Raw genomic sequence first — 12,902 nt, forward strand, 5'->3', positions numbered from 1 at the left:
TGACCTGACCGAATGTTCTCGGGGTCGCCGCTTAGAGAGTGGGCATCTGGGTTCACCCGTGTCCATAGCACACTGTTTACTGTGTCCAGCTGGGCGCCCAGTCGAACCAACAGGTCTGCACCAATACAGACCGAATGGGTCAGCTGAGGTGCTACCTGGAAGTAGTGAGCAAACTTCCTTTTTCCGATGGAGATGGAAGCTACACAGCTTCCTTTTCTCCAAATGGACCTATGAGGTGGGGATGCCCACCACAGAACCTGTGACTGCGTCACCAGGGTCACCTGACGGCTTCGCGACAGGTCCTCGAACAGACCTTCACTGATTATGGACTTCCCAGAGCTGAGGCTAAGAATTACATCATCAACCTGCACTTCTGCCACCTGGACCCCTCCCACCACCATGGGGTGGTAGTCCTGGTCCCCCTGAGGTACCAGGGCACAGAAAGGACTCCCATTCATTACCGGACAGGGAGATCCACTCTTCTTCAGGGATGAAAAAGGGGTGTGCTTTACCTGGCGGGTCAAGCAGCTGCTCGGAGCACTGCTCCTGTAGTTGGGAGACCGTGGGAGTGCTGGCCTGGGGAGGACTTCCCTGTAGTTTTGGAAAGCAAGAAGAGACATTTATTTCTCGTTTAGAGGAACCAGGAGGAACCTCCAACTCAGCTATAGTGTTCAGTGGGCACTGTTTGAGCACAGCATAACCACTGAACCCCCCTTTCTGCTGTGCGACAGGCTTAGGGTTTTTGACCTGAGCCCACAATTTTCCACGCTGGCAGTCCACCAGGGGCTCCAGCCTGTCAAACAGGTCTCGGCCAATGAGTAGTGGCTCTGTTTTAAACCTAGAGATGTAAACAGGATGCACCACGTTCATTGGCCCGAACCTAAGTGCCACCGGTGTGTGATCCTGGCATGATCCTGGGTATAGCTGGAAATATCTATCTTACACGTGTAGCGGTGAGGCTTATTAATAAGGCAGAATTAAGTGTTTCTGAGCTTTCCCAAATTAGGCCTAATTTCTCTGTTCATCTCTGTGGTGCAGCCACAGAGAAAGAATTCATGCAAGCTGATTTAAGATGTTTTCTTGTGATAAGAAACCAGCTCCCAAAGGGGGATGCACTTAGCTAAGCCTGGCTATCATGATCAATGGTCATCCATTGGCGCCTATCTGTCTAGGGAGTGCGAGTTGGACATCTGGATTGCATTCCTAAGTGTCAGGAGTAAGTGACTCATATCTCACCTTGATCAACCAATCAGGGACTGGTAGGGCCGAGTAACCCACGTGGGACTCTGATGCCCATGGAACTTTCAGCCAATCAATGAGCTGAAGTTCCTCCAGGTAAAAACAGGCAACACAGAGATTCAACAAGATTCAGAAGAGATTCTGGAGAGGATTCTGTGGACTATTCTAAAGGGAATTCAAAGGAGAATTCCAGGGCAGGACGGCCCAGGAGCAGAAGGCTCCCAAGGGCAGGACATTCTCGCAGCGCGCCTCCTGACCATCCTGAGACTCAGCCCGGACAACCACGGAACGGCCAGTGTGTCCGAGTGCCAGAACTTTCCTTTGTTCTAAGAGTCTAGAGTGGAGGTTGCCAGAGAGTAACCAGCAGCAGGCCTCGTGAACAGGTCGGAACTGTGGACAGCTGAATCACTATTCAGAACTAGCTCTTCATCAGGAACGAACCGGTCCTCTTCCTGACTTGCTGGGACCCACAGTCATCTTTTCTCCTGTGCACAAACTTTGCTAGTTAAAGCCAACACTAACTAGCCGGTCAGTGAGCATCAGCAGCGCACCGTCGCAAGCCGCACAGCACAGCCTGGCACGGAGCCAGAGAGCGCGGATTGGACAGCAACAGCCTGCAACTGTTTCTTTGTGCCCGCAGGAGATCTGAATCCCCAAAGATTGGATGAGTATTCAACTTCAATGCATTACAGCTCAAGAATTCAATTGTTATCCCAACCAGTTGATATCAATTTAATTCCTAAGAGTTATGTACTTGTTTCGAGTATCTAATGTAGAAGTTATAACCAAGTTCATTTATGAAACGGTCTTAATGAATGATATACTGAACGTATGTCCTCTTGATATATGTAACACTTCGTAACTGATTGAATATATATCTTTTGTATTCTGATAACCCTCTCGATAAGATCTGTTAGTTTAAGGCATATTCTATGTATTAATAAATGTATCCTCGTGTATTAGTACCTGTGTGTGTGCGTTGTTTGAGTTATGTCGCATGGTTGGACTCTAAAGCCATCAAAAGAATCAACTTTGTGATTTACTGCTACAATTAATAATTGTCTCAGTAAATGCCCAAACCCTACAGAACTGGTGCCTTCAGAGAGCCACTAACATTACATATTTGGCGTCCCTGAAACGGCTATGAATCACTACACACGGTTCTACCTTAAGTCTGATGCCTTTTCCTTTCACTACTCGTTTGAGCTTGCTGAGTAGATCGGCTGACATCAAACTAATTTCAGCCCCAGTGTCAACCAGTGCTTCTCTAGCTAAGACGTTTTCAAGAGAAACCTTGATATAAATACGCCTTGCTTTGCCTTTCTGGCTGAGATTCCCTAAGAATTGTTGGAAGCCTGCCTTTTCTTTGACTTCAGGGGCGGGGTCAGCGCCCAACTCAGAGTCACAGCCTTCTTCCAGGCAGGAACCCTCCCACCCAATCAGATAGACTGAGGGAGGGGCTTGGGACGGATCCCCGCCTCCTCCAGTGAGAAGGGGCGTGGTCCCCCTCCGCTCATTCACGCTTCCGGCATTCGGTGCGGAAGGTTTACCCTGTCCTGATCTCTCAAGCAGGGCTTGTTCAAGCCTGGCCAGGCGGGCTGCAGTCGACTCCCTTCATCCAGCCTTATGATAGGCTCTGCCTGAGCCCTTGCCTTCCCCGTAGCGCTCACGGCGGCTCTGACGCTTAGTGCGGTCCTGCCTGCCTATTTTGCGCCGGGGCTTAGCGGGCTCAGGAACCTCAGCTCCCTCAAGCTGAGGTGAGTCGTCAACCCTGCTGGCTGTTTTAGCAGGTTTTCGCTCTGAGGAAGCAGAGACTTCAGCTCCCCAGGCTTTTTGAGCCAACCTTCTAATGTCAGCCATTTTCATCGCTTTTGCATCAGTGTGCATCACAATCATTTTCCTGACTGAGGGATGCAGATTAGCAATGAATAAACCTTTGAAATTCACATTCTCTTCGCAACCCTCTTCATTCCGCCCTGCAAAATAAGTGTGCCTAAGCCTCTCATAATAGTCGCGAGGGGCTTCAGCTTTTTCGCGCTTAATATGGTGCGCAGCGGCCACGGCAGCTATGGGATCGATAAAAGGCGAAAATTCTCCGATCATTGCCTGACACAGCTCCTCAAAGCTATTACAGACCTCCGGTCCTTGTCTAGACATCCACTCGTGGACCGCTCGGCTGGTAGTTTTCCTTACTAACAGCCTTTACCTGTTCGGACGCTTCGGGCATAAACTGCAAAGTATATCTCAGCTCATCGATGTAGGTCTCCACATTATTCCCTGACACTGATGGGTCAAACCTTTCTACATCTTTGGCTAACTGCCTCAGGGAGTGGAGGTTAATTTTTACGGTTTCTCCGCGGGCAGGGAGACGGCCGTGATCAGGAGCAGGGGGTCTATGCCTGAATTGAATCGCTCTTGCGTCTCGCGCAGGACTTGGCGATCTCCCCCATGCCGATCCGACCACAGACCCTGGCTGGGAGAAACCTCCTCCCGGCACGCTGGGTGAGCGCTCCGGGCTGCTAGGTGGGCTGGCATGCAAATGGGATCTAGCCTGTTTTGCTTCCAGTACGGCAGCATCTAACTCCTTTTGCCTTTCCTCGCTGAGCTCATTTAAACTCTCAATTTCTTTTTCTTTTTCTTTCAAGCTCGCTTCCAGGTCTCTCCTAGCTACCTCAGCCACAGTTTCTCTAGCAGACAGGTCATCTAATTTACCTAAAACTTCCCTGAGTCTGTCTTCACTTTCCTCATTTTTCACTCTCTTTTCTCTGATTATATCCAACAACTCAACTCGCTACGCCTTATATCTTTCTAGCTTTCCCTGAAGCTTTTGAAACTTTGTCAGCTCGGACAAAGACAGTTCCAGCTGTTTAGCTAGAATTAAGGCGAAACTAGATAGGACCTGAACTGCGTTCACAGACCCTCCTGTGTTAAGCTGGTTCGCTACCTTAGCTACTAAATCTACTTGCAGCTTCTCAATATCATCAAAGTTCAACTTTTCGATACCGCTCCAGTAACCAGGATTGTCGTCGCTAGAAATAGTACTTATAAGCGACTCCACTTCAGACATTTTAGCAGCCATTGTCATTACGTCAGAGAAACTTTAAGAGTATTACTTTTTTTCCTTTTACCAAAATACAGTATGGAATCTAAACACCCGAGCAGATGGATTTCCAATCAGCACACGTTACACTAAACGCTAGAAAACACTGGGATTTCTTTACGCAGTTATCAGCACACCCGGTATTCGCGTATAGAAGCCGCGGTGCTGTGCTGAACTTGAACTCACAGCAACATCAGTTATTCTGTGCGATTGATTCTCATTTCATTCTAAACTCGCCCACCCAGGGACGCCATTAAATGTAGAGGTTTGATGGGTTTACTGAGACAATTATTAATTGTAGCAGTAATCACGAGGTTGTTCGTTGTGGCTTTTAGAAAATCAATCGTCAGAACAACTAACAAGGCACACACACGGGTTCAATACACGAGATACATTTATTAATATAAACTGTGCACCAAACATATACTAGTCTGCCTGGATACGAGCGGCAGACCTTACTGTGAGGGTTATCAATATACAAAGTATATAATCTCGAAGAGATTCAAACACAAAGAGATACACAACAGAGAATGTCAAAGTCAAAGTGCAATGAATTCCAGTCTGGCTAAAGACTTCCTTTCTCTTTTGGGATGCTTTGACCTCGCTCAGTTTGTCTGTACCCCTACACATAACAAAGGACACACCTTAGATCTAATTATTGCAAATGACTCCTTTGTCTCCCACTGCTCCCCCCTTGATCTAGGCCTCTCTGACCACTTAGCCATTCTCTTCAATCTGGAATTACCTGTTTCTGACACTTCCCCCTCACGCTCTGTAAATTTCCGCAACTGGCGATCAATTGATCACCCAAGGTTTGCAAATTCTGTTCTGTCCTCCTTATCCTGTTTCTCTTCCTCTGACCCTCTAGAGGACAAAATACAGTTACTTGACAATGCTCTTTTATCTACCCTCGACACCTTTGCTCCTTTAAAAACTCGAACCATCTCCTTCTCTCGCCCTGCCCCCTGGTACAATGACCATCTGCGTTTCATGAAGGCAGCCTCTCGCAAACTTGAGCGTAGGTGGCGTCTTTCCGGCCTAAATGTACATTATCAGGCCTGGAGAGATTACTTATCTGATTATAAGGTTACTATAGAGTCTGCTAGATCCACCTACTTCTCTCACATCATTGAAAATCACCAAAACAATCCCAGACATCTTTTCTCCACCATCAACAGACTGCTCAAGCCAAACTGCCCCACCACATTACCTGCCTCATCACAACTTTACAACACATTGTTAGATTTCTTTAGTTCTAAGATTGACAACATCCGGCATCACATTCTCTCCACTACGGATATAATTTCCACACCCCCTCCCTCCTCATCCAACTTCTCTGGTTCCCGTCTCTCCAGCTTCTCTCTTCTTGACTCAGCATCCCTAAACAAACTAGTTACGCGCATGAAACCCACCACATCTATTTTAGATCCCATTCCCACCACTTTATTCCAGTCCTGTTTCTCTTCTCTCTGTCCCATTGTCCTCAATATAATACATGAATCCTTGAGCACCGGCATTGTACCAACGGTCCTCAAAACTGCTGCTATTACCCCAGTGCCAAAGAAGCCTAACATGACTCTCGACAATCTTAACAACTTTCGCCCCATCTCCAACTTACCCTTTCTCTCTAAAATCCTAGAACGTGCTGTCACACTTCAGTTACATAACCACCTCATGACAAACAACCTTTTCGAACCCCTCCAATCTGGCTTCCGTCAACTTCACAGCACAGAAACCGCCCTAGTCAAAGTCACCAATGATCTCCTAATAGCTTCTGATTCTGGTTCTCTTTCCATACTCATCCTTCTTGATCTCAGTGCTGCCTTTGACACTGTTGACCATAACATCTTGCTTTCTCGTCTCGAGACTTTGTTTGGAGTCTCTGACACTGCCCTCAAATGGTTTAAGTCTTACCTCACTGATCGCTGTCACTTTGTCTCTCTCAATGGGTACAGGTCTGAAATTGGTCTTGTCAAATCTGGTGTCCCCCAGGGCTCAATACTGGGCCCCTTGCTCTTCAGCATTTACATGTTCCCACTTGGTCAGCTTTTAAGATCACATGGCCTCAGCTTTCATTTTTACGCTGACGATACTCAAATATACATCCATACCAAACCCGACACTGATGTGGCTGTCTCTATTCTATCTAATTGCATCTCTGACATAAAATTCCTTCATCTTAATTGTGACAAGACTGAAGTCATGCTTATTGGTACCCCCCATCAACTTCGTAAAGCCAGTCCTGTAACCCTGTCTGTAGATGGCTCTGTACTTGAGCTTCAATCAAAATTGAAAAACCTTGGGGTTATATTCGATTCTGGCTTAACATTCGACCCACATGTACAGCATACTGTCAAAACATCTTTTTTTCACCTTAGAAATATCGCAAGACTACGCCCTATGCTATCATTAACTGTGGCTGAAAAGCTGATCAACATATTTGTATTCTCTCGAATTGACTACTGCAATGCTCTACTCCCTGGGGTATCTAAATCTACTCTGAACAAGCTGCAGTATGTCCAAAATTCAGCAGCCAGAATCCTGACCAGGTCTAGTGCAAGTGTTCACATTACTCCTATCCTGGAGTCCTTGCACTGGCTTCCGGTCAAATTCCGCGTAGACTTTAAAATCCTCATGCTCACCTACAAGGCTTTACATGGCTTGGCACCTCAATACCTGTCTGAACTTTTATCGCCCTACTCCCCACCTCGCAACCTCCGCTCTTCAAATTCTGCCCTCCTTACTGTCCCCCAAGCCCGTCTACATTGTATGGGCGACAGGGCCTTCTCCTGCTATGCCCCCAAGCTCTGGAACTCTTTGCCCAAGGATATTAGAGAGTCACCTCCTCTAAACTCCTTCAAATCCAGACTCAAAACCTTCTTCTTCAGAAAAGCCTTTACTTAACTGGTTCCATTCTTCACCCCTCTGCTCTTCTTAATACCATCTTCCACGGTCTCCTCTATTGTTATTGTTGTATTGTTGTAATTATAATTGTGTCCTGTCTTGTGAAATTTTCTTATTTATTGTTGTAGTCTTCTTATTTATTGTTATTGTCATCCTGTAAAGCGCTTTGAGAAGCCACCTTTAAAGGCGCTATATAAAATAAAGTTTATTATTATTATTATTATTAATGAAATACAATATTGTTGTTACTGTTGTTTTTATCCTGTATAGCCCTTTGAGAAGCCACCTTTAAAGGCGCTATATAAAATACAGTTTATTATTATTACCATTATTAATTTGCTGGACAGAGAGGTGAACATTATTATGCAGAAGACAAAGATAATGATTTATGTTGCATTGTCAGATTGTGAATCAATAAAGACATTTAATTAAACATGTATTTTCGATTTAAATGGAGGTGCGCTGGCAGCTGTGTGGTGGGACGCAGTGGTGGCCAGGCACGGTGAGGTGCGCTGGCAGCTGTGTGGTGGGACGCAGTGGTGGCCAGGCACGGTGAGGTGCGCTGGCAGCTGTGTGGTGGGACGCAGTGGTGGCCAGGCACGGTGAGGTGCGCTGGCAGCTGTGTGGTGGGACGCAGTGGTGGCCAGGCACGGTGAGGTGCGCTGGCAGCTGTGTGGTGGGACGCAGTGGTGGCCAGGCACGGTGAGGTGCGCTGGCAGCTGTGTGGTGGGACGCAGTGGTGGACGTGCACAGTGCAGTGTGTTGGCAGCTGTGTGGTGTGACACAGTGGTGGCTGGGCACGATGAGGTGCACTGGCAGCTGTGTGACGCAGTGGTGGCAGGGCACGTGGCAGTGAGCTGGCAGCTGTGTGGTGTGACTCAGTGGTGGCTGGGGACGGTGAGGTCCGTTGGCAGCTGTGTGGGGTGACGCAGTGGTGGCCTGGCACGGTGAGGTGCGCTGGCAGCTGTGTGACGCAGTGGTGGCCGGGCACGGTGCAGTGTGCTAGCAGCTGTGTGGTGTGACCCATTGGTGGCCGTGCACAGTGCAGTGTGCTGGAAGCTGTGTGATGTGACGTAGTGGTGGCCGGGCATGGTGAGGTACGGGAGAAGGGGTGTGTGCGGATGGGGCTGTGGGGCCCGGTGAGTCCTGGCTGTTGTCTGGCCAAAAACTAAAAATAAGATAAAATTATTATGCCAATACAATTTGCTATTTTAGTTTTTCAAAGAAATGTTTTTTGTTAAAAGAAAACTGATGCCAACAGCTGGGTTTGAACACTCGACCTCAGGGTTTCAAGTCAGTCACTTAAGCAATCATGCCACCAAGGCAATCATGTGACAAGCACATCTCAACATAAAGTCTTATACTACTGTTTGTGCAACAGTACATGAATATAGTTATAACGTTATTAATTTCTTTCGATACGAGATTCCATATTATATTCCTTATTAATCAAATTCTAAATGTATGCTTCTGTTACTCCAATATCGAGCATATTCGCAGAAAAGCTTAAAACTATCACTTTGCTCACAAAATACTGAATACTGTATAATGGTCAGAAGGAACAAGGAGCACGCAAAAACGTTTCCGATATAACCACATGTAAGACTTTGATGCTTAAAATGTTTAGGGAGAAATGGAATACTGGTGTGTATTTTTTCTTTAATATACCAAGACCAGCAATATACAGTTTAGATGATATGTTTATGTTCCTAAATTAATATCGTTTATGACCTTTAGATGCGTTATGCTCCTATTCTTTTTATGCTCAGCTACTAAAATTTCCCTTTAGTGGTAAAATTCCATATAAATACTCAATACTTAGCAGATTAAAACGTGCACAGTAAAGACATTACATTATTAAATCTTTCCATGACCGACCAACACACCACGAGTCGGTCATTTTGGCCAGCCAATCACGTACAGCAGTATGAACCGTTATGACGCGCTATGACGTAATGGTTTGCCCGCGGTACGGGTTTGTACAGTGCAATTTGAATGGCTGCATCTGTACCACATATGAGTCTTTATTTCCTATTAACGCAGTATCTTGCCAAACAACTCACTGATAGTGTGGCAAAATAAACATACTCACCCATTTGAGAGTTAGGAAAGGATCAGATTTCTGGAGAGTCCCGGAGGAAGACAGCTTTATTGAGCTCACATGCTCAGGAACTTGACAACTGATCAGTGCCACACAACACTCCATGAACTAATTGGCTTCCAACCTTTAATACATTTCTTTTAGTTTGCAGAATACTAATTGACTTACAAAAAAACAGATTACATAAGGTTACTTAATACAAGTAGATGTCTTAACTTCATCTTAAGCAACTTCAAGATCTTGGTTCCTATGCCAAAAACATTTAATTTTGCTGACACTCAATGGCAATAACATAAGTGTACACCCTTAAATGTTAAAAGACTTGTTAGAACATACTGCTACCGTGTTAGTTTTTAGAAATATATTTTACCTTTTAGAAATATTATTTTAACTTTTTATCTTTCAATCCTTCATTTTTCATATTGATACCCCCAAGAAAGTTCTATGTGCTGTGGTTTACCAGGAATGGGATGGTATGGATTAAAAAGGCTGCTTGTGCTCTCAAACGTAGACATTTTCATTTCAAGAAGCACCCTGGCATTTTGAATGACCACAGAGAGTCAGGACCTCAGTTTTATGTCTCATCCGAAGGATGGCTCCTTTTTACATTATAGTGTCTCTGTCACTATACTGGGGCATTAGGACCCACATAGACTGCAGAGTGAGCACCCCCTGCTGGCCCCACTAACACCTCTTCCAGCAGCAACTTTAGTTTTTTCCAGGAGGTCTCCATCCACATACTGACCAGGCTCAAATATATTTAGCTTCACTGGGTTACCAGTTGTGAGTTGCAGGGTGATATGGCAGCTGGCTCACAAAAGAACGCTTTAGGGTGATATGGCAGCTGGCTTATGAAAGCTTACTTGCTTTAAGCAAGTGTCATCTGGTGTTATACGAGTTAAAAAAAACAGTTTTGCCTGATGCCTGATAGAAATTTCAACCAAGAAAGCACCAACAGAGCTTGAAGATGAAAAAGAAACAAAGATATCCTTGACAAAATCAACAGTACATAAGGCTTTAAATAGAGGATCCATATATTGGAAAAGTGTAGCAATAATAGTTGAGTTGGAAACCACGTAAAAAGAAACTATTTTAAAAACTATTCTGAAACTATTGTGCCAAAGATAGATTTTTCTTTCACGAGTTTTGACTTTGGATAACCATATTCAGGACAGAAGTGGTGTGTCCTGTTAACACTCATTGTACTGTAAGTGTTTAAGGAGTAAATGAGAATCCTGGGAATATTGTATTAGGCATGCTGTTTCTCATGCCTAATACAATATGTTATATACAATATGAAACTATGTTTATAGTTATCTACAGGACTTTCTTTATTTTTAAGTAGTTTACTGAAAGCGATAGCTTTGCTCTGTAGTATGCCTTAATAACTTTGAAGAAAGCAACTTGCTTTGTTTTTAGCAGATGTTGCCATGCTGTTCAGTGTAGATATTGTTGAGAATAATCACAGAGAACAAAAATCTAAGAAAAAACAATCCACAAACAATATGCTTGAAATCAAACTTGATGGGAAATATCTAGCTGCTCCCCTTTTATTGGTGAAGGGGAAGTCAGCAAGACTACCAACTGATGAATTGATTTATTGAGATCTAAATTGGGGATAGTCCAATGGAGCAAAACATGGGTAATTCAGTACTGGAGCCAGGTGATCGCATTCTGTCTTTATACCAGTAATTATTACTTTTTTTGTGATTCTCATCAGAATCTTGTGTCGATACAGGTGCTGCAATTGCAGTTGCTACTAATAAAAATTGAACCAATGTCAGTCTTACCACATTGGTGTAGTAAAACCAGATGGCTGGATTTTGTCTGTGCATTTAAGGCAGATGTCGCTAGTAGTGTCACATTCAGAGAGCAGTAAACACAAAGCGGACAGGCTCCTGGCCCATCGTTGTTTGTATCCAGTTCTGTTCACATCTCATGGCAGAAAATGACTTGTCATACATCTGTGCCATTAAGTAGAATTAAGAGCCAGATTAAGAAACTGATGAAATCAATCAATATCTGAAGAGTTATAATTTGAACATCTATTTTATAATCTCCATTCCATTTGGGCAAGTTTCCAAACTTTTTCCATAGACAGTCTGCATACACAGAAACAATAACTTTTAATTTGCAAGTACTGTACATGTTCCTTATTGCTTGTTTCTTGTACAATATTGATTTTATACAGATACGAGACTTAAACCAATATTTAGTAGCATACAGTGTTGTGCTGTCTGCCTTCCCCTAGGTGCTGCAACTTCCCTGAAAGTGTTTATTTTAAATGTTTTTAATATTTACTATAACATGTGGATACTGATATAGATAAGAGTATAGTATACCACTCTTGACACAGCAGAGATGAGAACAAAATGTAATACTTCATTAACAAGTTTGGCATGCTGAAATAAAGCCCTCAGTGGAGTTCTCAGTGGAAAGTTCCCCTTGGAGTGAAGAACACCCACAGATTTTTCATTTTAAAATTAACAATGTTACTACGCGGGCAGCTGCTAAAGAAAGTCTTTATTGTTAATATTTGTTTGTGATGTTTATTTGGAGTTTCTCAGAAAATGAAACTTGTTTCCCACTGTGTTGAAATGCATTTTCTTTCAGTATTTAAGTAAAATATTAATTAAGACAAAGTAGAGGTGTGATTTGAATTGTTTCGTTTTATGGGCTTACATCACCTGGCTGAGAGAACGACAATCTAGACATTAGGAGAGGGCAGTGGGACTATCCAGCAGAATTCAATACAATTTAAAATAGTTTATTCATCCCCAAGGGGGCCCTTTATGAAGTCAGTGGAACCCCATTACATTTATGTATATTTCTCAAATTGCAGACATTAAAATAGAATATTAAAGATACGCTTGGCAGATTGACGAAAGAAAATGGGAAGTGAAAGAGAAACATTTCCAAGCCAACCAGTGAGAGTGAAAATGTGCTTGGAGAAGAGTGGTGGGACTGAAGATGGATTAGGAGTAGAGAGCAGTGGTGAGTCTATGATGGGAAAGACAGAGGTTAGAGTGTCAAGACCAAACTAAGGGAGACTTAAGAGAAAGCCAGTGGGCTCGGGGAAATGGAGAGTGACAGGATCAGTAATGGATCAAGGATACAGTGTTTGGAGGCAGGGAACTAGTGGCAACATCTTCTTATGGGGATACTCATCAGGTGTAGAAACTTATTGCTATAAAGATGATCCATTAATTTAGTTCCAGTTTTTGTTCTAAAAGCTTGTAATAGAAGTAAAAGTTATTGGTCTATAATAATTATCTGGTTTTTTCACTCATGTTATGGATGGGTGAAACATTGTAAAGTTTCCAGTAAGTGGATATTTTATAAATTTGGGCTTCCTCAAAGTTGACATTTTGGCACTTGAGATGGTGCTGACTAGGGCAAATGATGTGTTGTGCTTATGCTGGATATACTGTAGATTAATTTGCATATATATAAAAAAATCAATTTTATCTTACCAATACTTGTTTTCACATCTTTAGTGTGTGTTTTTTAGGCTTATTTCTTGTCCATATAAGACAGCTTTGTACAGGAACAGAGGTA

The sequence above is a fragment of the Lepisosteus platostomus genome, chromosome 8 (genome assembly GCF_059453375.1).
Source record: "Lepisosteus platostomus isolate fLepPlt1 chromosome 8, fLepPlt1.hap1, whole genome shotgun sequence".
Lineage (NCBI taxonomy): Eukaryota > Metazoa > Chordata > Actinopteri > Semionotiformes > Lepisosteidae > Lepisosteus > Lepisosteus platostomus.